At 44.7% G+C, this 24,726-nt stretch overlaps 1 protein-coding gene across 4 annotated transcripts in view; it reads right to left on the minus strand.

The window, feature by feature from the left end:
* The window catches only part of il6st (interleukin 6 cytokine family signal transduce), a 97,898-nt gene that overhangs the window by 64,244 nt on the left and 8,928 nt on the right, over nt 1-24,726 (minus strand). Inside the window, exon 1 of one of the 4 annotated variants that reach the window (XM_070868971.1) lies at nt 5,288-5,423. The exons of the other annotated variants lie outside the window; for them this stretch is intronic. The gene's annotated coding sequence lies outside the window, so the exon portion shown is untranslated. Of the gene's footprint in view, nt 1-5,287; nt 5,424-24,726 lie in introns of those variants that run through there. 4 annotated transcript variants of the gene reach the window in all.

The raw sequence follows: 24,726 nt of genomic DNA on the forward strand, positions 1-24,726 counted from the left end.
GAGTATCAAATTAAAAACCAATGCGTATAAGTTGGCCAAGGTTAGTGGGAAAATAGAAGATTGGGAAAATTTTAAACGACAGCAAAGAATGACGAAGAAAGCAATAAAGAAAGGAAGGATAGATTACGAAGGTAAACTTGCGCAAAACATAAAAACAGATAGTAAAAGCTTTTACAGATATATGAAACGGAAAAGAGTGACTAAAGTAAATCTTGGTCCCTTAGAAGATGAGAAGGGGGATTTAATAATGGGAAATGTGGAAATGGCCGAGACCCTAAACAATTATTTTGCTTCGGTCTTCACAGTGGAAGACACAGAAACCATGCCAGAAATTGCTGGTCACAGGAATGTGGGAAGGGAGGACCTGGAGACAATCACTTTCACTAGGGGGGTAGTGCTGGACAGGCTAATGGGACTCAAGGTAGACAAGTCCCCTGGCCCTGATGAAATGCATCCCAGGGTATTAAAAGAGATGGCGGAAGTTATAGCAGATGCATTAGTTATAATCTACCAAAATTCTCTGGACTGTGGGGAGGTACCAGCGGATTGGAAAGCAGCTAATGTAACGCCTCTGTTTAAAAAAGGGGGCAGACAAAAGGCAGGTAACTATAGGCCGGTTAGTTTAACATCTGTAGTGGGGAAAATGCTTGAAGCTATCATTAAGGAAGTCTAGATAGTGCAATCAAGCAGATGCAGCATGGATTCATGAAAGGGAAATCATGTTTAACTAATTTACTGGAATTCTTTGATATAACGAGCATGGTGGATAGAGGTGTACCGATGGATGTGGTGTATTTAGATTTCCAAAAGGCATTCAATAAGGTGCCACACAAAAGGTTACTGCAGAAGACAAAGGTACGCGGGGTCAGTGGACATGTATTAACATGGATAGAGAATTGGCTGGCTAACAGAAAGCAGAGAGTCGGGATAAATGGGTCCTTTTCGGGTTGGAAATCGGTGGTTAGTGGTGTGCCACAGGGATCGGTGCTGGGACCACAACTGTTTACAATATACATAGATGACCTGGAAGAGGGGACAGAGTGTAGTGTAACAAAATTTGCAGATGACACAAAGATTAGTGGGAAAGCAGGTTGTGTGGAGGACACAGAGAGGCTGCAAAGAGATTTAGATAGGTTAAGCGAATGGGCTAAGGTTTGGCAGATGGAATACAATGTCGGAAAGTGTGAGGTCATCCACCTTGGGGGAAAAAAAAACAGTTAAAGGGAATACTATTTGAATGGGGAGAAATTACAACATGCTGCAGTGCAGAGGGACCTGGGGGTCCTTGTGCATGAATCCCAAAAAGTTAGTTTGCAGGTGCAGCAGGTAATCAGGAAGGCGAATGGAATGTTGGCCTTCATGGCGAGAGGGATGGAATACAAAAGCAGGGAGGTCCTTCTGCAACTGTATAGGGTATTGGTGAGGCCGCATCTGGAGTATTGCGTGCAGTTTTGGTCGCCTTACTTAAGGATATACTGGCTTTGGAGGGGGTACAGAGATGATTCACTAGGTTGATTCCGGAGATGAGGGGGGTTACCTTATGATGATAGATTGAGTAGACTGGGTCTTTACTCGTTGTAGTTCAGAAGGATGAGGGGTGATCTTATAGAAACATTTAAAATAATGAAAGGGATCGATAAGATTGAGGCAGAGAGGTTGTTTCCACTGGTCGGGGAGACTAGAACTAGGGGGTACAGCCTCAAAATACGGGGGAGCCAATTTAAAACCGAGTTGAGAAGGAATTTCTTCTCCCAGAGGATTGTGAATCTGTGGAATTCTCTGCTCAAGGAAGCAGTTGAGGCTAGCTCATTGAATGTATTCAAGTCACAGATAGATAGATTTTTAAATAATAAGGGAATTAAAGGTTATGGGGAGCGGGCGGGTAAGTGGAGCCGAGTCCATGGCCAGATCAGCCATGATCTTGTTGAATGGCGGAGCAGGCTCGAGGGGCTAGATGGCCCACTCCTGTTCCTAATTCTTATGTTCTTATGACAATGGCAAAGGCTGAGGCTACTCCACCAGTGCAGCTGCGGTTCCCTTACCTGCCTGAGTTGCAGTTACATCCTCTTGTCCCTAACCACTACCTAACCCAAGGGGTGTAACTGTCTCTTGGGACAAAATGTCCAGGTAACTCTTCCCCCCCTCCCTGATGCATTGCAATATCTGCACCTCAGACTCCAGCTCAACAACTCCGAGCCGAAGTTCGATTTCAGACACTTACTGCAGATGTGGTTGCCAGGGATCATGCTATTCTCCACAAACTTCCACATGTTGCAGATGCGCCACACCTCTTGCACTGCCAACTTTATCTAATCTTATTTTATATATTTAATTAAAGTTTCAAGTAATTCATTCACGGTTTATTTAAATTTAACAAATTAATTTAACTAGTTTAAATTATTAATTTAATAAAGTATTAGTTATAGGTTCTTATAGGTAGTATTAGTTATGTGGGTCAGCCAGTGGCTCAGTTGGTAGCACCTTTACTTCAGAGTCAAAGGGCCCAAGTTTCCACATGATTTGCGCCTGATTTTTTTGGAGCAACTGGTGGAGAACGGACCATCTTAGAAATCGCAATTCTCCACTTTTTTTTTCTGCAGTTCTAGTCAGATAGAACAGTTCTACTTTGGAACAGAATTTTTTCTTCAAAAGGGGGCGTGACCGGCCACTGACGCCTGATTTGAAAGTTTCCACAGTGAAAACGTACTCCAAACTAACTTAGAATGGAGCAAGTGAAGATTTTTGTAAAACTGAAAAAACCTGTTCTACACATTAGAAAAATCAGGTGCAGGTTACAAATTAGGCGTCCAGAACGAGGTGGGGGGGGGGGGGGAGGGAAGGGAAGTCATTAAATTCTACAATAAATCTTTATTTATATTTCTACAAATATTATACAAATAAATCCAACCTGAATAAACATTTATAAGCAAAGAAAAGATTAAATAAACCATCTTCCTACCTGTGTGAAAGTGCTTCAGACACGGAGAATTCTGCACTCAGCCCGAGGCGCCCGTTCTTCCCGCGGGGGGGGGGGGGGGGGGGGGGGGGAGGAAGAGGCACCCGTTCTTCCCGCGGGGGGGGGGGGAGGAGACAGTGAGAAGGCTGCAAGTGCTGATGGCAATGTGCTTTTATTAAAAAAATGTTCAAAAATTAAACAGCTACAAAGAACTACAAAAATGGCCAAGTGCCAATGTTTTTTTCACACTGCGCGTGCGCAAACGCTCCAACGCGCACGCACAGCGTTGCCGGCAAGAAAAAAATGAATTTAAATAGTACCCGCCCCCTCCCACTTACAAAATCGGCGCGAGTCTAGGCTCCGCCCCCTGGGCACCGCGCCAAGCAGACAAGGAGCTGCAGAACGCTCCAGAATCGCGATTTTTTTTTTTAGGCGCCGTTTTAGGCGCGAAAAACAGGCGCCCAGCTCGGAGGGGCGCCCGTTTTTTATCGTGTGGAAACTTGGGCCCATAAGGTTGTAGGTTCAAGGCCCACTCGAGACTTGAGCACAAAAATCTAGGCTGGTACGCCAGTGCAGTACTGAGAGCGTGCTGTACTGTTGGAGGAGCTGCTTTTGGGATGAGACGTTAAATCAAGGCCCCATCTACTCTCTCAGCCGGATGTAAAAGATCCCATTGAGAAGACGACCTGGTGTCCTGGCCAATTATCTATCCCTCAATCAACATCGCTGAAACAGATTATCGAGTCAGTAGCACATTGCTGTTTGTGGGATCTTGCTGAGCTCAAATTGGCTGCCGTGTTTCCTACCTTACAACAGTGACTACACTTCAAAAAAGTACTTCAATATCTGTAAAGCACTTTGGATTGTCTGGTGGTTGTGAAAGGCACTATATAAATGCAAGACTATCTTTTCTTTCTAGTTTTAAATACTTACTGCCTCAAGCTTACACAAACCACAAGCTTTATAAACAAATAGGAGTACCTCCTTGCCCCCTCACCAAATTCTCAACTCCCTGCTCTTTACGATGCACTCCGTTCACATTGTGATCTGTGATTACTCTGTGCCTCAACTCGGTTTTGCCTTATTGTGAATAAATTAGCTTGTGATTCAACAAAATTTCATCTCATCTAATGTTAACTGGGACATTTTTGGAGAGATTGAAGTAGTACACATGCAAAAGACACATATGTCCAGTCCAGATCACAAAAAGATGCTCCTGATACCTTGGGACGTTTTGCTACGTTAAAGGTGCTATATAAATGCAAGTTGTTGTTGTTATATCCTGGGTTATGCGATTGTAGATACAAGGCAGTGACGTCAACTACAATAAAAGATCATACACAGTTACAGGGGTGACTAATGGCACAGAAACCAAACAAGTGTCCATGGCAGATCCAAAATCTTAATGATGCATGGCCTCTTTTTTTTAAAAAACAGCCATAGAACAATTATGAAAATAATTGATAGCTGCTGCTGTTATGAAATTGCATGAAAACATTTAAACATCAATTAGCAATAGTGATCTGTGGCAATTTGCAAACTACAATAAGCCTCTGGTAATCCAAACGTTATTACAGAAATTGTTCACTGGAAAAGTAACTGTTGTACTTACTAGAACCAGCTAACTGAGTAAGTCACAAATTATGTTTATAAAGCATCTGAATCAGAATACAATTCAGCAGAAATAGGTTTCTAAGTAGTTTGAAAGTATGAGTAACAATGTGCACCAAACCTGCTGTTATCAATGCCTGTAGATTGCAAGATTCAGTTTCATAATGCCTTTCTATCTGAAAGCAAGAAGTAACTGCAAACTGTTTTACGTAATTTGAGTGAAAGATGCAGCTATAGCCTGAATTTATACAGCATTGAGTCACATCCACTTCTATTTGTGGCATTCTATAGTTACACAAGGTCCTTGGTCAATGTAGACTGCTCAACAGTGTAGTTTGTAAGGATGCACAAAAATTTCATAAAATCTATCGCTAGTAAACTTGTACCTCATCACTTTACTGCATAGCCGAACTTTTAAAAAGTAGGTTTTTCCACACCATTAGTTTTCATTGACATGCTCATATATTTCTAAACACAGTGCTATCCATGAGTTTCACAGCACATGCAGGAGTGTATGCCCCCTGCTGTATACTATAATCAGTTGCCCCACAATAATAGCACATTATCACTTCCTCATAGAGGAACGGATTGCATATAGAGATTGATTTCTCACTCATTTTTAAAACTTTATTTTCGGTAAGCAGGATTACCTTTACTCGCAGAAAACCATCACTATGTTTAAGAGTCTCCAACATAAGCTACTGAGAAATCTACACTTACCTGTGGTGGTTTCTTTTCACTCAATATGCAATGCGCACACTCATCATGTATAGTTACATCCCAAGTATCCAAGTCTAGAGCTTAGGTACACGTTGACCGAGCAGAGGCTTAGGGATCCTCAAGTGCATATGGTGGTACTGCCGGAGTTAGACTAGCTAAAGTCATGCAGTTTCACAACAGTAGCTTCCAGCTGCTCGTCATGCTAGGACCGCCCTCTCATTTGAAGATTGGTTTACAGGGTAAACTGCGGCTGTGGGGGAAATAATCTTTAGCTCCCAGTACTTTAAAAAAAAATCATGAGCTGATAAAAATAAATGCCATTGGGTAAGTTCCAATTCATCCAGCATGGCATCTTCAGTGTTTAGATTTTCACATTTTCCCCTCCCCCCCTAATAGTGCCAGCTTGATTCACTGGTAGCACTCCTCGTGCCAGAGTTAGAAGGTCATAGATTTAAGCCCTACACCAGGACTCAAGCTCATAATCTAGGCTGTAAGTTTAGTGCAGTATGCAGAACAGCATCAAAAATGAACTCATTGCTTGTGAAGCACCTTGGAACATCCAGAGAACATGATAAGGTGCTATACAAATTAAAAGTCTTTTTTCTAAAATCTATTTCTTACCTTCTTCCCATTTTTGAAATAGGAGCAAGTTTATAAGGAAAGAGTTGGACTAGTTGAAAACTGGCTTTAAAGGCAGTTTGTCAGGTAGTCAAAAGCCATTAAAGATCAACAGTTTTCTGCACTGAAATCTGCAAGAAACATTAGCATACTTGTTGTCAACTCCCAGGGCCTAATTACATCTAGAACGTAAAGTCATCCATGCTGCTGGAACAGTTGAGAGAAAACGTGCCAGGAGGCATATCATTCATATGCTCATTTCTGTCCTCTCTCTTTACATGGTTTCCTCTCATTGCATCTTTGTGTTTGCAGCACTTCAATTACTCTTTCATTCTCTATTAGTTACTTGCACTCCTTTACAGCTTTTGGTCCCAAAAACTTCTATATAGGGCACCAAAAACTGCACCAACTGTGGCCTAACCAAAATCTAATATAAATGTATTAATTCTTGGCTCTTGTAATTTATTCCTCCATTTTAAAAATCTTAAATGCTGTTTCAGGGAATTATGTATTTGAATCTTCAGGTATCTGTTTATCCATGTGGTCAATGTTTTCCCCATTAAAGGGTATATTCCCTCCATATTACCTCACACTTACCCATCTTCAACCTGGATTCGCAACACCTATTCAATCTAACCTGGTTTCCTGTACACCAACTTACTATCCCTGCTGCTACATTTATTCTTGTACCACATGCCTGAATTTGGTAACAACTATCCTGTAATACAATTTATCGAATGCATTATGAAAATCCAAATAAGCCACATCTATTGCATTCCCTTTATCTACGCAGTCACTAAAATGTGAGATAAATCAATTAAAAGGAAATGTAGGAAAAACTTCTTCAGAGTTTTGAAAATGTGGCATGCATTGTCCTAGAAAGCCATTGATGCAAAGTCAATTTAAGGATTTAAAAAGCAGATACTTGTACGGGAAGAGTGAATATTACAAGATTATAGAGGGTTAAAAAAAAAACACAAAACAGGGAACTGGGATTAAAATAAGAGCTGTATTGACTAGCAAGAATGGAGGAGATGTGTCAACATGTCGAATGACCGATCCTATTCTTGTGGTCTGATCACAATTACTACATATTTAGTTTACAATACTACAAATTTAGCGAATGACAATCAATGATTGATTATCGGAAATTAAAGCCAGTGCATGTCATGACAATAAATAAAACAAACCATTGATTATTTGGGCTCAAAACTTTTATAAAAACTCATCTGAAATCAGAAACCATGTTATAAAATCTTTGGATAACAGTAGCTCTTTTGAACTACTCACACTTCAACAGGAAGAGTTCCAAATACAGAGCTACTTGAGAATAGTCTGAAAAATGCGTCAGCCGTGGCTCAGTTGCTAGCACTTTCATCTGAGAGTCACAAAGTTGTGAGTTCAAGTCCCTCTCCAAAGACTAGAGCACAAAAATCTAGGCTGACACTCCAGTACAGTACTGAGGGAGTGATGCTCTGTCAGAGGTATCGTCTTTCGGATGAGACATTAAACCGAGGTCCCGTCTGCTTTCTAAACCGTGGCACTATTCAAAGAGCTGGGCAATTAACCCTGGTATTTTGGCTAATATTTATCCCTCAATCAACATAACAAAAATAGATTATCTGGTCATCATTATATTGCTGGTTGTGGGAGCTTACTGTGTGTAAATTGCCTGCCGTGTTTCCCACATTACAACAGTGACCACACTTCAAAAGTACATTATAGGCTGTAAAGTGCTTTCGGACATTGAGGTTGTGAAAGGCACTACAGAAATGCAAGTTTTTCTCTTTCATTCTTTCAGTTATCATACAATCTCTATAGATAATAATGAACAACAATTTGCATTTATATAGCAATGTTAATGTAGAAAAACATCCTTCACAGAGGTGTAAAAATGGATGCTGAGCCAAAGGAGATTAGAAGGGGTGACAGAAGTGGGTTTTAGAGTGTCTTAAAAGGAGGAGAGGGTATTCTGGAGTGCGTGACCTAGGTAGCTGAAGGCACAGAAACAGCAAAAAGATGCACAGGAGGCCATAATTGGAAAAATGGAGAGTTCTGCTATGAGTTGTAGTGCTGGAGAAGGTTACAGAGATGGGGAAGGGCGAGGCCATGAAGAGATTTAAAAACAAGGATGAGAATTTTAAATTTGAGACACTGACTCCTGGTTCTCCAATGTAGCTCAATAAGGATAGGAGTGATGGGTGAGTGAGATTTGGTACAGGATAGGTTATGGGCATGAGCTAGTTTAGAGTGTGGAGGATGGGAGATTAGCCAAGAGAGCCTGGAGGTATCAAAGGCACAAATGAGCTTCAGCTGCAGACTAGCTGATGCAGGGATGGAGACAAGTGATGTTAGAGGTGGAAGGAAGCGATCTTCGTGATTAGCTTCTAATGCAGTCACTATAGTATCAATGATAGTGGCTCAATTGGTAGCACCCTCTCCTCAGAGTCAGGGCGCTTGTGGGTTCAAGTTCCACTCCAGAGACTTAAGCACAAAAATCTGGGCTGACATTCCAGGGCAGTACTGAGGGAGTGCTGCACTGTCAGGTGCTGTCTTTTGGATGAGACATTAAACAGGGGTCCTGTCTGCCCACTCAGGTGGACATAAAAGATCCCATGGCACTATTTCGAAGAGCAGGGGAGTTATTCTCGGTGTCCTGGTCAATATTTATCCCTCAATCAACATCACGAAACATAATTCCCCGCTCCACTCCCACTCTGATCTCTGTCCTTGGCCTCCTACACTGTTGCACTGAAGCTCAACGCAAGCTCGAGGAACCTCATCTTTTGGTTAGGCAATTTAAAGCCTTCTGGACTCACGGAGTTCAACAATTTCAAACCATGCCCTCTGCCTCTATTTTTTCCTGTTTTTTTTCCCTCTTTCCCACAGCAGTTGTTGATGATTCTACCATCCCCATTTCCACCCTATCTAGACTCATCTTTTGTTTCTCAACATGCCCCATTACCGTCTCCTTTTGCTTGCATCATCATTCCTCGTTTCTTAATTTCGTCTACCTTCCACCTAATTGCAACCCTTCCCTTTTGTTCTTTCTTTCCCCCCCACCCCCTTCTTTCCCTGCCCCTACATTTGCTTAAAAACCCATTACATTTCTGACCTTTTCCAGTTCTGACAAAGGGTCATCAACACGAAACGTTAACTCTTTCTCTCCACAGATGCTGCCTGACCTGCTGAGTATTTCCAGCATTTTGTGTTTTTATTTTAGATTCCGGCATCCGTGGTATTTTGCTTTTGCACCAAACAGATTATCTGGTCATTATCACGTTGCTGTTTATGGAAGCTTACTGAGCGCAAATTGGCTGCTGCGGTTCCTACATTATGCTATAGAAATGCAAGTCTTTATTTTATTGGAAACTATAGCATAAAGCACCGGGAGAACAGATATACGGTGAAACAGGTTATAGCCTGCTGATAATTCAAAGTCATTTTCTGTACTATAAGATTGTATAATCTAATAATCTGAATTAAGCATCATAAAAATAGCAATAAAGTGGGAATTATATACAAAAAAAAAAATCAGATAATATAAATTAGCAACATTGATTTAAGAGTAGACTACAGTCAGAAAAGAATTCCCATTGACTACAGATTCCAAGCTGGACAGAACATTGAGCTCTTGAACTTGTCAGTAAGAAGTGTCTATCTGACTGAATACATGTCTTTTACTCAATAATTTATTCAATGGTTGACAGAGAAGAAATGACAATGTGAATACAAGTTCTTGCTGGGTCTGTTCGGTTCCTATCTAATGCCACACAGAGATAAGATAGTTTGCACCACATGCAATGATGAATGAATACAAGATGATCAAGCACATTGAGGACTCTGATAATAAAGGTTTTTACCCATGATTATTATGCTCACCAGTAAAATACCAATACCCTGTCCTACAATTCACACAAACTGCATCTCATTGTATGGTCACAAAATTCTGTGAGACCACCATACATAAGATTTATAGTACAATTAAAAACATTTCTGTACCCTCCATCATCTGACCCCCAATTCATTATCACAGGCAGTCCCTCGAAAAGCGAGGAAGACTTGCTTCCAGTCCAATACGGGAATTACAGTCTCTGTCTGTCCCACCTGTGACAGTCATTGAAGGAAAGGGTGGGTGGGACTGGTTTGCCGCATGCTCCTTCCGCTGCCTGCGCTTGTTTTTTTGCATGCTCTTGGCGACGAGACTAGGTGGTGTTCAACGCCCTCCCGCATGCTCTTCCTCCACTTGGGGCAGAATTTGGCCAGCGACTCCCAGGTGTCAGTGGGGATGTTGCACTTTATCAGGGAAGCTTTGAGGCTGTCTTTGTAATGTTTCTCTGCCCACCTTTGGCTCGTTTGCCGTGAAGGAGTTCCAAGTAGAGCGTTTGCTTTGGGAGTCTTGTGTCAGTCATGCAAACAATGTGGCCCGGCCAATGAAGCTGGTCGAGTGTGGTCAGTGCTTCGATGCTGGGGATGTTGGCCTGATCGAGGACGCTAACGTTGGTGCGTCTGTCCTCCCAGGAGATTTGCAGGATCTTGCAGAGACATTGTTGGTGGTATTTCTCCAGTGATTTGAGGTGTCTATTGTATATGGTCTATGTCTCTGAGCCATACAGGAGGGTGGGCATCACTACAGCCCTGTAGACCATGAGCTTGAGGGCAGATGAGGGCCTGATCCTTGAACACTCTCTTCCTCAGGCGGCCGAAGGCTGCACTGGCGCACTGGAGGTGGTGTTGAACTTTGTTGTTGATGTCTACCTTTGCTGACAATAGGCTCCCGAGGTATGGAAAGTGGTCCGCGTTATCCACAGCCGCACCATGGATCTTGATGATTTGTGGGGGGGGGGGGTGGGGCGGAGAACAGTGCTGTGTGGCAGGCTCAAGTTGATGGAGGACCTTTGTCTTACGGATGTTTAGTGTAAGGCCCATGCTTACGTACGCCTCAGTGAAGATGTTGACTACGACTAGAGTTCGGTCTCTGAATGTGCGCAGACGCAAGCGTCGTCCACGTACTGTGACTCCGGGAGTCAGTGCAGACTTCGTCCCCTATGGGGACCAGACATGATCTTTGCAGCATGACAACTGCAGGAAAAACACGGAGCAGTGCCAGCCCTTATACATGGCCTTTTTCGACCTTTCAAAAGGCCTTTGACATTGTCGACCGTGAGGGCTTATGGAGCGTTCTCCTCAGTTTTGGGAGCCCCCAAAAGTTTGTCAACATCCTTCGCCTGCTCCACAACGACATGCAGGCAGTGATCCTTACCAGATCAGTTACAGACTCATTCCACGTCCGAACCGGGGTCAAACAAGGCTGCGTCATCGCTCAAACCCTCTTTTCAATCTTCCTCGCTGCCATGCTCCACCTCACTGTCACAAGCTCCCCGCCGGAGTGGAACTAAACTATAGAACCAGTAGGAAGCTGTTTAACCTACGCCGCCTCCAGTCCAGGTCCAAATCCACTCAAACTTGTGTCGTCCACTCAAAATTGTAGTACGCGGACGATGCCTGCTTCAATGTATTCACCGAGGCATATGAAAAAGCATGGGCCTTATGCTCAACATCCATAAGACAAAGGTCCTACACCAGCCTGTCCTCGCCGCACAGCACTGTCCCCCAGTCATCAAGATTCACGGCACGGCTTTCGACAACGTGGACCACTTCCCATACTCGGGAGCCTCTTGTCAAAAAAGGCAGACATTGATGTGGAGATTCAACATCGCCTCCAGTGCAGCCTTACCACCAAGCTCATGGTCTACAGGACTGTAGTAATTCCCGCCCTCCTATATGGGTCAGAGGCATGGACAACTTACAGAAGACACATCAAGTCGCTGGAGATATATCACCAACAATGTCTCCGCAAGATCCTGCAAATCCCGTGAGGACAAATGCACCAACATCAGTGTCCTCGCCCAGGCTAACATCCCCAGCATTGAAGCACTAACCACACGATCAGTTTTGTTGGGCAGGCCACTTAGTTTGCATGCCAGACACGAGACTCCCATATGCGGAGCTCCTTCATGGCAAACGTGCCAAAGGTGGGCAGCGGAAACGTTACAAGGACACCCTCAAAGCCTCCCTGGTGAAGTGAGACACCACCACTGACGCCTGGGAGACCCTGGCCGAAGACCGCCCTAGGTGGAGAAAGTGCATCCGGGAGGGCGTTAAGCTCTTCGAATCTCAACACTGCGAGCAAGAAGAAATCAGGCGCAGGCAGTGGAAGGAACGTGTGGTAAATCAGTGCCACTCCCCCTTCCCCCTACGAATATCTGTCCCACCTGTGACAGGGTCTGTGGCTCTCGGGTTGGACTGTTCAGCCACCAAAGAACTCACTATGAGTGAAAGCAAGTCTAACTTGATTTTGAGAGATTGCCTATGATGACTGCAGTTGGATGACAGAGGTTGGGACGGTCTTGGATCTAGCCTGGAGATGAAGGTTGAACAGGTTCCCACTGGTTCTGTAATTTAGTTCCACTCCAGTGGGGAGTTTATTGAGTGTTTGGTGGAGCATTGCAGTGAGGAAGATCGAGAAGAGGGTTGGCGCGATGAGACAGCCCTGCTTGACCCCGGTCCGGATTGAGTCGGTGGTGGATCCATTGGTCAGGATCACGGCTTGCATGTAGTCGTGGAGCAAGCGGAGGATGGTGACAAACTTTGGGAGCAGCCGAAACGGAGGAGGATGCTCCATAGTCCCTTGTGGTTGACAGTGTCAAAGACCTTTGTAAGGTCAAAGGCAGCCATGTACAAGGATTGGTGCTGTTCCCTGCATTTTTCTTGCAGCAACAAAACAGCCTTATGTTGCCACATTTTTATTCCTCAGACAAAACAGAACCATGCAATTTCATCATAGGCGGCCCCTCGAACGAGGATGACTTGCTTCCACACCAAAAGGAATGAGTTCGCAGATGAAGGACCAGATACTCTAGTCCCGAACTCCAGGGGTGGAAGATGCCAGTGTGTGGATTTTTTAACGTGTGGCGACCTTTGCACATTAGCCACCACACGGGCTTGACAGAGCTAGGCCTTTATCCAGTGGCAAGGGTTAACCAAGACAACTGGAGACCTGTTCTGCTGCATAGACATAGTGCGCACACATATCATAGTGTGGGCTGGCCCGTGCTGCCCCTGGGCCCACGGGTCTTCTGGGCCCCACATCCTCATTTGCCGCACCTCCGCCACGATCTCTCGCCGCTCTTCTGCCACAAACATTTGCCGAATCTCAGCCACGATCCCTCACTGCTCTTCGGCCCTGATCATCCACCACATTTCTGCCTCGATTGCTCGCCGTTTCTCTGCCTCAATCATTCGTCACTCATCCGCCCCGACCTTGCCGCTCCTCTGCTGTCCATCCAGACGAGAAACAGATGGTGTAGTTTGCCAATGATCTGTCTACTCAGGTTGTCAGCTTGGAAATCCTTTCGATTACACCATCTATTGAGGTAACACTTCCAAGACCGGACCTTGTCCAGGTGAAATGCACCCGTGCTGTCTTAGTTGCTTTTCAACCGAGACCATCTCTGGTTCTTCTAATGAGTCAAGTCGGATAGGTCTTAATTCACATCAGGTCTTGATTTCTCGAGCACATGCCCGGGAGAGGTCTAGATGTCTCTTCCCACCTCAGTGCTGGGACCCCAGCTCTTTACAATATACATTAACGATTTAGATGAAGGAATTGAGTACAGTATCTCCGAGTTTGCGGATGACACTGGACTGGGTGGCGGCGTGGGCTGTGGGGAGGATGCTGGTTGGCTTGGACGGGTTGGGTGAGTGGGCAAATGCATGGCAGATGCAGTATAATGTGGATAAATGTGAGGTTATCCATTTTGGGGGCAAAAACACGAAGGCAGATTATCTGAATGGTGGCAGATTAGAAGATTAGGAAAAGGGGAGGTGCAATGAGACCTGGGTGTCATGGTTCATTGGTCACTGAAAGTGGGCGTGCGGGTGCAGCGGGCGGTGAAGAAGGCAAATGGTATGTTGGCCTTCATAGCTAGGGGATTTGGGTTTGGGACCGGGGAGGTCTTGCTGCAGTTATGTGGGGCCTTGGTGATGCCTCACCTGGAATATTGTGTTCAGTACTGGTCTCCTAATTGGAGGAAGGACGTTCTTGCAATTGAGGGAGTGCAGCGAAGGTTCACCAGACTGATTCCAAGGATGGCTGGACAGTCATATGAGAAGAAACTGGATCAACTGGGCCTTTATTCACTGGGGTTTGGAAGGATGAGAGGGGATCTCATCGAAACGTATAAGATTCTGACAGGACTAGACGGGTTGGATGCGGGGGGGAAAGTGTTCCCGATGTTGGAGGGGTCCAGAGCCAGGGGACATGGTCTTGGGATGAGGGGTGGGCCATTTGGGACTGAGATGAGGAGAAACTTCTTCACTCAGAGTTGTTAACCTATGGAATTCCCTGCCGCAGAGAGTTGTTGATGCCAGTTCATTGGATATATTCAAGAGGGAGTTAGATATGGCCCTTACAGCTAAGGGGATCAAGGGGTATGGAGAGAAAGCAGGAAAGGAGTACTGAGGGAATGATCAGCCATGATCTTATTGAATGGCGGTGCAGACTCAAAGGGCCGAATGGCCGACTCCTGTACCTATTTTCTATGTTTCTAAATTTAGAAATGTTTTCACAGCAATTGCTAATACTGCTCTATAAATGACGAACCAAAAATTGTCAGGCACAGTAGCTCTATGTCTCAAAGAGTTACAGTTTGGTGGGAAAATACCTTAAATATTCTGTTAGCAGAATAAGCAAATACTGATTTTCTAAGTCATGCAATTTCCCAGTTAGTTATTTGTCTACATTCCACATGTCTTTTTCTCCAAAGTTCAAACCTTCCCCAACTTTAGCATTTAACAGAAATGCATATTTCTCCACAAAAATCAACGTGCATTTATATGGAAGCTTTAAAATGTAGAAATAAAAGTCCCAAGGCGTTTCACATAAGTGTAGTCAATAAAATATGATTCTATCTATAATCCAAAACTCCAATTATATATCAGATATAAAACAATATCACCTGAACAGACATTAACAAAAATAAAGTTAACATTTGGTTTGACAGAGAACATGTGATTACGTCACAGTAAAATGATTGAAAATGTCACAATAATGCACTGTTGCAATTCAGCATGTTCATTTGCAAATGAAAGGTTTGCCAAACAGTTTTACACAATCTCAGTTACTTTTAAAATTACACCACATCACAAACCTCCAGATCGGCAGATAATGATTGTTATACGCATTTATTAGAACTCAGGGATGAAACGATGACCACCTATATAACTACATTTCTGTTATTAACAAACTATTAGATTGCTCTCATTCACTATAGGTTAGGTTCAAAGAAAAACTGTGAATCCAAAATGACAATCAAACAAAACTCAAAACTTACGAAACATACACAACAATAAAGCGTACTTTGAACATGCAACTCTTCACGTCATTGTTGCTATGTAATAACTAACATCTTTGCAGAGGGATGATATTAATTAGCAAAGGACTGCAAATATCAACACGCACTTGTGAAAAATACAACTAGATAGCATAAAATGGATTTCTTTAATTAAGCAAGCAAATATGAATGTGAAAGCAGAAGACACCGGAACAATTCAAGATTTTTTTTCTCAAGACGACTTGATGTCACATTAATTCTCTACCTTTTCACCTCGAACCCAAATTAAAATCCTGCCCAGATTAGTTCCCCATCCTTGGAAATTGCAAAGGTTGTACGCAACACAAACTAAATGTAGGTGATCCAAGTCCACAACACGAACGGCTCACAATTTAGCACACAGAGTATAAACTGCTGATATATTAAGCAGTCAGCTACAACTGCACTCATGTAAAAAAAACTCTATACAGGGTAATGCTGACGACATGAAAGAGAGTACCTTCACAAATGAAATTAATACTCTCAAGGCAATCTCTATGGTTTCATGGCTCACCTTCACTAAATATAATTTGCAAAGTCACTGAATACAAGTGGAGGTGGGAAATGAACATGGGTGTTACTTCATAGGAAAGTGAGAAATGTTTGTGAACCAAGTGTGTGAAAAATATAGCGTGGCATTGGTTTAAAACTTCCTAATAAACACAAGTAGCATTAGCAAAACAAAAATTACAAGTGCAAAATAGTAATTTCTACAATACTGGTTCTAAATTAAATCTCATTAATGATGTTAGTTTTGCTTTAAAATGTTAAATAGTAAAATGTAAAAAATAATGGAATTAAAGACGGACAAATCAACTGAATCAGACGGCTTACATCCTAGGATCTTAAAACAGGTGGCTGCAGAGATAGTGGATGCATTGGTTGTAATCTACCAAAAATTCCCTGAATTCTGGGGCAGTCCCAGCTGATTGGAAAGCCGCAAATGTAATGCCCCTATTTAAAAAAAGGAGGCAGACAAAAACTAGGAAACTATAGACTAGTTAGCCTAACAGCTGTCATTGGGAAAATGCTAGAGTCCATTATTAAGGAAGCAATAGCGGGACATTTGGAAAAGTATAATTCAATCAAGCACAGCCAGCATGTTTATGAAAGGGAAATCATAACATAAGAATTAGGAACAGGACTAGGCGATCTAGCCCCTCGAGCCTGCTCCGCCATTCAACAAGATCATGGCTGATCTAGCCGTGGACTCAGCTCCACTTACCCGCCCGCTCCCCGTAACCCTTAATTCCCTTATTGGTTAAAAATCTATCTATCTGTGACTTGAATACATTCAATGAGCTAGCCTCAACTGCTTCCTTGGGCAGAGAATTCCACAGATTCACAACCCTCTGGGAGAAGAAATTCCTTCTCAACTCGGTTTTAAATTGGCTCCCCCGTATTTTGAGGCTAGTTCTAGTCTCCCCTACCAGTGGAAACAACCTCTCTGCCTCTATCTTGTCTATCCCTTTCATTATGTTTGACAAATCATGTTTGACAAATTTGCTGGAGTTCTTTGAGGATGTAACGAGCAGGATGGATAAGGGGGAACCAGTGGATGTGGTGTATTTGGATTTCCAGAAGGCATTCGATAAAGTGCCACGTAAAAGGTTACCGCACAAGATAAAAGTTCATGGGGTTGGGGTAATATATTAGCATGGACAGAGGATTGGCTAACTAACAGAAAACAGAGAGTTGGGATAAATGTGTCATTTGCCGGTTGGCAAACAGTGACTAGTGGGGTGCCGCAGGGATCGGTGCTGGGTCCTCAACTATTTACAATCTATATTACTGTCTTGGATGAAGGGACAGAGTGTAATGTAGCCAAGTTTGCTGATGTTACAAAGATGGGTGCGAAAGCAAATTGTGAGGAGGACACTAAAAATCTGCAGAGGGATATAGACAGGCTAAGTCAGAGGACAAAAATCTGGGAAAATGTGAGGTTATCCACTTCGTCAGAAATAATAGAAAAGCAAATTACAATTTAAATGGAGAAAAATTGCAAAACTGGGGGTCCTTGTGCATGAAACACAAAGTTAGTATGCAGGTAAAGCAAGTAATCAGGAAGGCAAATGGAATGTTGGCCTTTATTGCAAGGGGGATAGAGTATAAAAGCAGAGAAGTCCTGCTACAACGGTACATGGTATTGGTGAGGTCACATCTAGAGTACGGTGTACAGTTTTGGTCTCCGTATTTAAGGAAGGATATACTTGCATTGGAGGCTGTTCAGAGAAAGTTCACTAGGTTGATTTCGGAGATGAGGGGGTTGACTTATGAAGATAGGTTGAGTAGTTTGGGCCTATACTCGTTGGAGTTCAGATGAATGAGAGGTGATCCTATCAAAACAAAGATAATGAGGGGCTCAACAAGATGGATGCAGAAGGGATATTTCCACTCATAGGGGAAACTAAAATTAGGGTACACAGTCTCAGAATAAGGGGCCATCCATTTAAAACTGAGACGAGGAGGAATTTCTTCTCGGAGGGTTGTAAATCTATGGAATTCTCTACCCCAGAGAGTTGTGGAGGCTGGGTCTTGGAATATATTTAAGGCGGAGATAGACAGATTTTTAAGCGATAAGGGAGTAAAGGGTTCTGGGGAGCGGGCAGGGAAGTGGAACTGTCCATGATCAGATCAGCCATGATCTTATTGAATGGCGGAGCAGGCTCGATGGACCAAATGGCCTAATCCTGCTCCTATTTCTCTTATTCTTATGTTCAGGGTACTCCAATTTAGAATGGCAAATAGCTATTTAGATGCCAAGGGACTGTAACTACAACCACAGTTTAACACAAGCTATTATATGTTAGATGTGTGATTTCAAGACCCATTACAGGATCACTATACAATCGCCAAACAAGTGCTGTTAGTACATTTATTGCATATCAAGACGATTATCTTATGAACTAAAATGGCATTTTTAAAAAGACTATTTTGTTAATAATAGTTCAGCAATTGTGTTTTTGTTAATTTGTCTGATAACACCTCGTGCTCTGGCATCAGGCACTTGCATGCTTTCCTGATCGTCGTCATCATCCACATCCTGCCGTTCCGTAATATTATCATGCACTGGACCGTCGCGTAGGTCTTCTGGTTCCACTACCAGCTCCTGCTGCCTCATGATGGCTAAGTTATGAAGCATGCAGCACACAACAGTGAAGTGACCAACAATCTGAGGAGAGTATAGCAAGTGTCCTCCAGAATGGTCCAGGCATCGGAATCGCTGTTTCAATATGCCAATGGTCCTCTCAATGATGCTGTGCGTCGCAATGTGCGCCATGTTGTATTGGCGGTCAGCTTCTGTCCGTGTCACGCGTAGGGGCGTCATGAGCCAGGTGGTCAGGCTATACCCTTTGTCTCCCAGTAGCCAGCTCTGCCCTTCTGGCTGCTGCTCAAACATGTCAGATAGAACGCTGTCGCGTAGGATGAACGCATCGTGGTGAGTGCTGCCAGGGTATCTCGCATCGACTGACATGATGCGCTGCTTGTCGTCACACATGAGCTACACATTGATAGAGTGGAAACCTTTCCTATTTCGGTACTGCTCAGAATCCTCCACAGGTGCTCGCAAGGCTATGTGGGTACAATCAATGCAGCCCTGTACCTTTGGGAAGCCGACAATCCTGAAGAAGCCCACAGCCCTCTCAAGGATCGCTTGTGCGGTCATTGGGAAATTGATGGAGTCATTCCTTCGCGCATACAGTGCAGCCGTGACCTGGTAAATGCAGCCATGTATTGCATGTTGAGAGATGGCACACACATCTCCAGTTGTAGCCTGAAACGATCCCGAGGCATAGAAAGAAAATGCAGCTGTTACCTTCACTGCAACAGACAGGGCAGTTGGCGTTCTGCTTCTGGGCTGCAAATCTGCTCTCAGCATATCTCCGATCTCAGCGACAACTTCCCTGCGGAAACACAGCCTTTTGACACAATCAGCCCCGCTCATGTCCAGGTACGAGCGCCTGGCTCGATATTGTCGACGTGGGTAAGGTCTCCTGCCCATCAACCTACGGGCTATGACATTCCTGGTGCGGTGAGCTCTAATCAATTCTCTCCTATGCAGTGAATTGATGGCGAACCATTGCATAATACGTGGTGCTGACAATGCAGCACCCATTCTGCAAATTTAAGTTTAAAAGTGTCGATGTGGCTGCCTCTCCCTGTCCCTGGCCTAAGGGCCTCAGTCTCCCTCGCAGCTCGAAGGCTGCTTGATTGCTGTGTCTTTGGCTGTCGTCCAGTCACTGACGATGCCCCTATCCCGTGGCCAAATGGCCTCAGTCCCCCTCACAGCTCGAAGACTGCTTGATTGCTGTAGCTTCGGCTGCCGTCGAGCCACTGACGCCGTCCCTATCCCGTGGCCGAATGGCCTCAGTCCCCTTCGCAGCTCGAAGGCTGCTTGTTGTTTCTTCAGCTGTCGGCCAGCCACTGACGCCGCCCCTACCGCGTGGCCGAATGGCCTCAGTCCCCTTTGCAGCTCAAAAGCTGCTTGCTGTTTCTTCGGCTGCCGTCCAGCCACTGATGGAAGGCAGGCCTGCCTAAAGCACCGCAGCTCGAAGGCTGCTTGCTGCCGCTGTTGGGCTGCCGTCGAGACATTGACGCCACCCCTGTTTTCAACATGGAAGGCCTGCCTGAAGCACCGCAGCTCGAAGGCTGCTGCTGCTTCACACAGGTAGGAACATGGAATATTTAATATTTGCTTTGTTTATAAATTTTTATTCAGGTTGGATCTTTATTTGTATAAGTATGACCGCTGAATGATTGTAGAATTTAATTACTTCCCTCCCCCCTGCCTTCCCCACCCCCCCTCGTTCCCTACACCCAATTTGTAACCTACGCCTGATTTGTAAAGTGTAGGCAAGGTTTTTTCAAGCGTACAAAAATCTTCACTTGCTCCATTCTAAGTTAGCTTGGAGTAAGTTTTCACTTTGAAAACAGGCGCAAGTGGCCGGACACGCCCCCTTTTGAAAAAAAAATGTTGTTCCAAAGTGAAACTGTTCTAACTGACTAGAACTGGAGCAAACTAAATGCCGAGAATTGCAATTTCTAAGATACTCCATTCTAAACCAGTTGCTCCAAAAAAAAACAGGAGCAACTCAGACCAAAACTTGGGCCCATAGAGTTGCTTGCTTAGGCAATGAGTTTGTTTAGTATTTTATATGGCACACGAAAGTAGAAAAAATTTCAGTTGCCCATATCCCAATCTGTTGGTGATTTCTTTTTGTGCTGATTCAGATACAGGGTTTGGGGAATTTAATGCTTCTATTTCAGGAACCCAGTATTAAGCACAACAGTATGTACAATAAAGATCGCCATATAGACGATGAAAATGCAAAGAAATCCAATATGGTTGAATGGGGGAAGAAGGTGGAGAAGTAGAATCTAAAGCAAGAAGCTGGAAATGGACACAGTCCCAAAAAATTGTGCTGGCAATTGCACCTTGTTTGTCTATTGTTTGGTTGCACAGAGTGTAAAGAGCTTTACTTTGCATTGAATTCATATTATAGCTGACCTCAAGAGTTTGTAGTGGTGGTACTGAGCACCATGAGCAACAGTGTTCCAGTTCTCCAATAGCATAATCTCACTTTAAATGAGCAAAATCACTCTCACCAAAACATCTACAGAATTTGAGTGTTTTAGATTGCATTTTGTGCCAGGTTGAACATGTGTTTTACAGTAACATTTGTTAATATTCTGATATTAAATGACAACTTCAATGACAGGAAGAATAGCTAGATGCAGGCTTGGCATATGCATTCCAAAGTAATAATTGCACAAAATATCTTGAATATAAATTCAGCTTTTCAATAGAACTAGATTCCATAAATTGTGTCTGTAAAGTGTGTAGGATAATGAGTAGGAGCAAATCATGCTCATTGAATGTTACTATGGAATATTACAACTTTTTAAAAAGAATCATTACCAAATTTTCCAGAAAGGTGTGATCTATATCTGGTTATACACTGCACTAAAAATGAATTACTATTGGTCTGTAGTGTATGTATTCCATTCATGATTCTCAATGTGTTTTTTGATGTATATTTCCCCCCTCCTTTTTCTGATTATATTAATACATCTGTCTGTCATTCTTTCAGCTTTGAAGAAAAGGTCTCTCCACTGTGATTCCAACATTTTCTGTGCTTGTTTACAATGTGTATGAATGAAAATAGGAATGCCAGAAACCAAGGTAATTTACCAAGATTGAGAATTAAAGTCTTATTTAATATGTCCTTACTATACAGTATAAATGCACACGAGGCCCATACTTGAGAGAAGGTAACTTCTGTGACCAGTAACCTTTATTAGCCAGCACTGAAGTGATGAAGGTGGGTAGAGCTTCCCCTTTTATACCTGAAAGTCCAGGTTAGGAGTGTCTCCCACAAGTTCACCACCTAGTGGTCAATGTTCTCACGGTATACAACTTAGGTCAGTTTATACATGGGTCACAATGAGTTAAATACATGACATCATTGATGCACAGATGCAGCAAATGACACCAATTTTCTGAAGAAACCCAAGTCATAGGAACATGCTTATGAAATTTGGAAAAATCCAGGATCACAATTCTACAAAGAAGCTGGAGGCAAACCACAAGCTGCGTGCAGCTGGATTTGCTTCTAGCTTTTGCATTACTTGTAACATTTTTGCGGCGAGAGAGCGAGAGTCAGAGAGATGGGGGGGACGGGGGACGGAAGAAAGCGAGAGAGATAGGGGGTTGGGGGGGGGGGGAAAGAGGGGAATGAGAGCGTGATTGGGCAGGGGGGGGGGAGAAAGAGAGAGAGAAAAAGAGAGAGAGAGAAAAAGGGAGAGAGAGAGAGAGAGAAAGGGAGGGAGAGAGAGAGAGAAAGGGAGGGAGAGAGAGAGAGAAAGGGAGGGAGAGAGAGAGAGAAAGGGAGGGAGAGAGAGAGAGAAAGGGAGGGAGAGAGAGAGAGAAAGGGAGGGAGAGAGAGAGAGAAAGGGAGGGAGAGAGAGAGAGAAAGGGAGGGAGAGAGAGAGAGAAAGGGAGGGAGAGAGAGAGAGAAAGGGAGGGAGAGAGAGAGAGAAAGGGAGGGAGAGAGAGAGAGAAAGGGAGGGAGAGAGAGAGAGAAAGGGAGGGAGAGAGAGAGAGAAAGGGAGGGAGAGAGAGAGAGAAAGGGAGGGAGAGAGAGAGAGAAAGGGAGGGAGAGAGAGAGAGAAAGGGAGGGAGAGAGAGAGAGAAAGGGAGGGAGAGAGAGAGAGAAAGGGAGGGAGAGAGAGAGAGAAAGGGAGGGAGAGAGAGAGAGAAAGGGAGGGAGAGAGAGAGAGAGAAAGGGAGGGAGAGAGAGAGAGAGAAAGGGAGGGAGAGAGAGAGAGAGAAAGGGAGGGAGAGAGAGAGAGAGAAAGGGAGGGAGAGAGAGAGAGAGAAAGGGAGGGAGAGAGAGAGAGAGAAAGGGAGGGAGAGAGAGAGAGAGAAAGGGAGGGAGAGAGAGAGAGAGAAAGGGAGGGAGAGAGAGAGAGAGAAAGGGAGGGAGAGAGAGAGAGAGAAAGGGAGGGAGAGAGAGAGAGAGAAAGGGAGGGAGAGAGAGAGAGAGAAAGGGAGGGAGAGAGAGAGAGAGAAAGGGAGGGAGAGAGAGAGAGAGAAAGGGAGGGAGAGAGAGAGAGAGAAAGGGAGGGAGAGAGAGAGAGAGAAAGGGAGGGAGAGAGAGAGAGAGAAAGGGAGGGAGAGAGAGAGAGAAAGGGAGGGAGAGAGAGAGAGAGAAGGGAGGGAGAGAGAGAGAGAGAAAGGGAGGGAGAGAGAGAGAGAAAGGGAGGGAGAGAGAGAGAGAAAGGGAGGGAGAGAGAGAGAGAAAGGGAGGGAGAGAGAGAGAGAAAGGGAGGGAGAGAGAGAGAGAAAGGGAGGGAGAGAGAGAGAGAAAGGGAGGGAGAGAGAGAGAGAAAGGGAGGGAGAGAGAGAGAGAAAGGAGGGAGAGAGAGAGAGAAAGGGAGGGAGAGAGAGAGAGAAAGGGAGGGAGAGAGAGAGAGAAAGGGAGGGAGAGAGAGAGAGAAAGGGAGGGAGAGAGAGAGAGAAAGGGAGGGAGAGAGAGAGAGAAAGGGAGGGAGAGAGAGAGAGAAAGGGAGGGAGAGAGAGAGAGAAAGGGAGGGAGAGAGAGAGAGAAAGGGAGGGAGAGAGAGAGAGAAAGGGAGGGAGAGAGAGAGAGAAAGGGAGGGAGAGAGAGAGAGAAAGGGAGGGAGAGAGAGAGAGAAAGGGAGGGAGAGAGAGAGAGAAAGGGAGGAGAGAGAGAGAGAGAGAGAAAGGGAGGGAGAGAGAGAGAGAAAGGGAGGGAGAGAGAGAGAGAAAGGGAGGGAGAGAGAGAGAGAAAGGGAGGGAGAGAGAGAGAGAAAGGGAGGGAGAGAGAGAGAGAAAGGGAGGAGAGAGAGAGAGAAAGGGAGGGAGAGAGAGAGAGAAAGGGAGGGAGAGAGAGAGAGAAAGGGAGGGAGAGAGAGAGAGAAAGGGAGGGAGAGAGAGAGAGAAAGGGAGGGAGAGAGAGAGAGAAAGGGAGGGAGAGAGAGAGAGAAAGGGAGGGAGAGAGAGAGAGAAAGGGAGGGAGAGAGAGAGAGAAAGGGAGGGAGAGAGAGAGAGAAAGGGAGGGAGAGAGAGAGAGAAAGGGAGGGAGAGAGAGAGAGAAAGGGAGGGAGAGAGAGAGAGAAAGGGAGGGAGAGAGAGAGAGAAAGGGAGGAGAGAGAGAGAGAAAGGGAGGGAGAGAGAGAGAGAAAGGGAGGGAGAGAGAGAGAGAAAGGGAGGGAGAGAGAGAGAGAAAGGGAGGGAGAAGAGAGAGAGAAAGGGAGGGAGAGAGAGAGAGAAAGGGAGGGAGAGAGAGAGAGAAAGGGAGGGAGAGAGAGAGAGAAAGGGAGGGAGAGAGAGAGAGAAAGGGAGGGAGAGAGAGAGAGAAAGGGAGGGAGAGAGAGAGAGAAAAGGGAGGGAGAGAGAGAGAGAAAGGGAGGGAGAGAGAGAGAGAAAGGGAGGGAGAGAGAGAGAGAAAGGGAGGGAGAGAGAGAGAGAAAGGGAGGGAGAGAGAGAGAGAAAGGGAGGGAGAGAGAGAGAGAAAGGGAGGGAGAGAGAGAGAAAGGGAGGGAGAGAGAGAGAGAAAGGGAGGGAGAGAGAGAGAGAAAGGGAGGGAGAGAGAGAGAGAAAGGGAGGGAGAGAGAGAGAGAAAGGGAGGGAGAGAGAGAGAGAAAGGGAGGGAGAGAGAGAGAGAAAGGGAGGAGAGAGAGAGAGAAAGGGAGGGAGAGAGAGAGAGAAAGGGAGGGAGAGAGAGAGAGAAAGGGAGGGAGAGAGAGGAGAGGAAGGGAGAGAGAGAGAGAGAAAGGGAGAGAGAGAGAAAGGGAGGAGAGAGAGAGAAAGGGGAGAGAGAGAGAGAAAGGGAGAGTGAGAGAGAGAAAGGGGAGAGAGAG

The sequence above is a fragment of the Pristiophorus japonicus genome, chromosome 2 (genome assembly GCF_044704955.1).
Source record: "Pristiophorus japonicus isolate sPriJap1 chromosome 2, sPriJap1.hap1, whole genome shotgun sequence".
Taxonomy (NCBI): Eukaryota; Metazoa; Chordata; class Chondrichthyes; family Pristiophoridae; genus Pristiophorus; species Pristiophorus japonicus.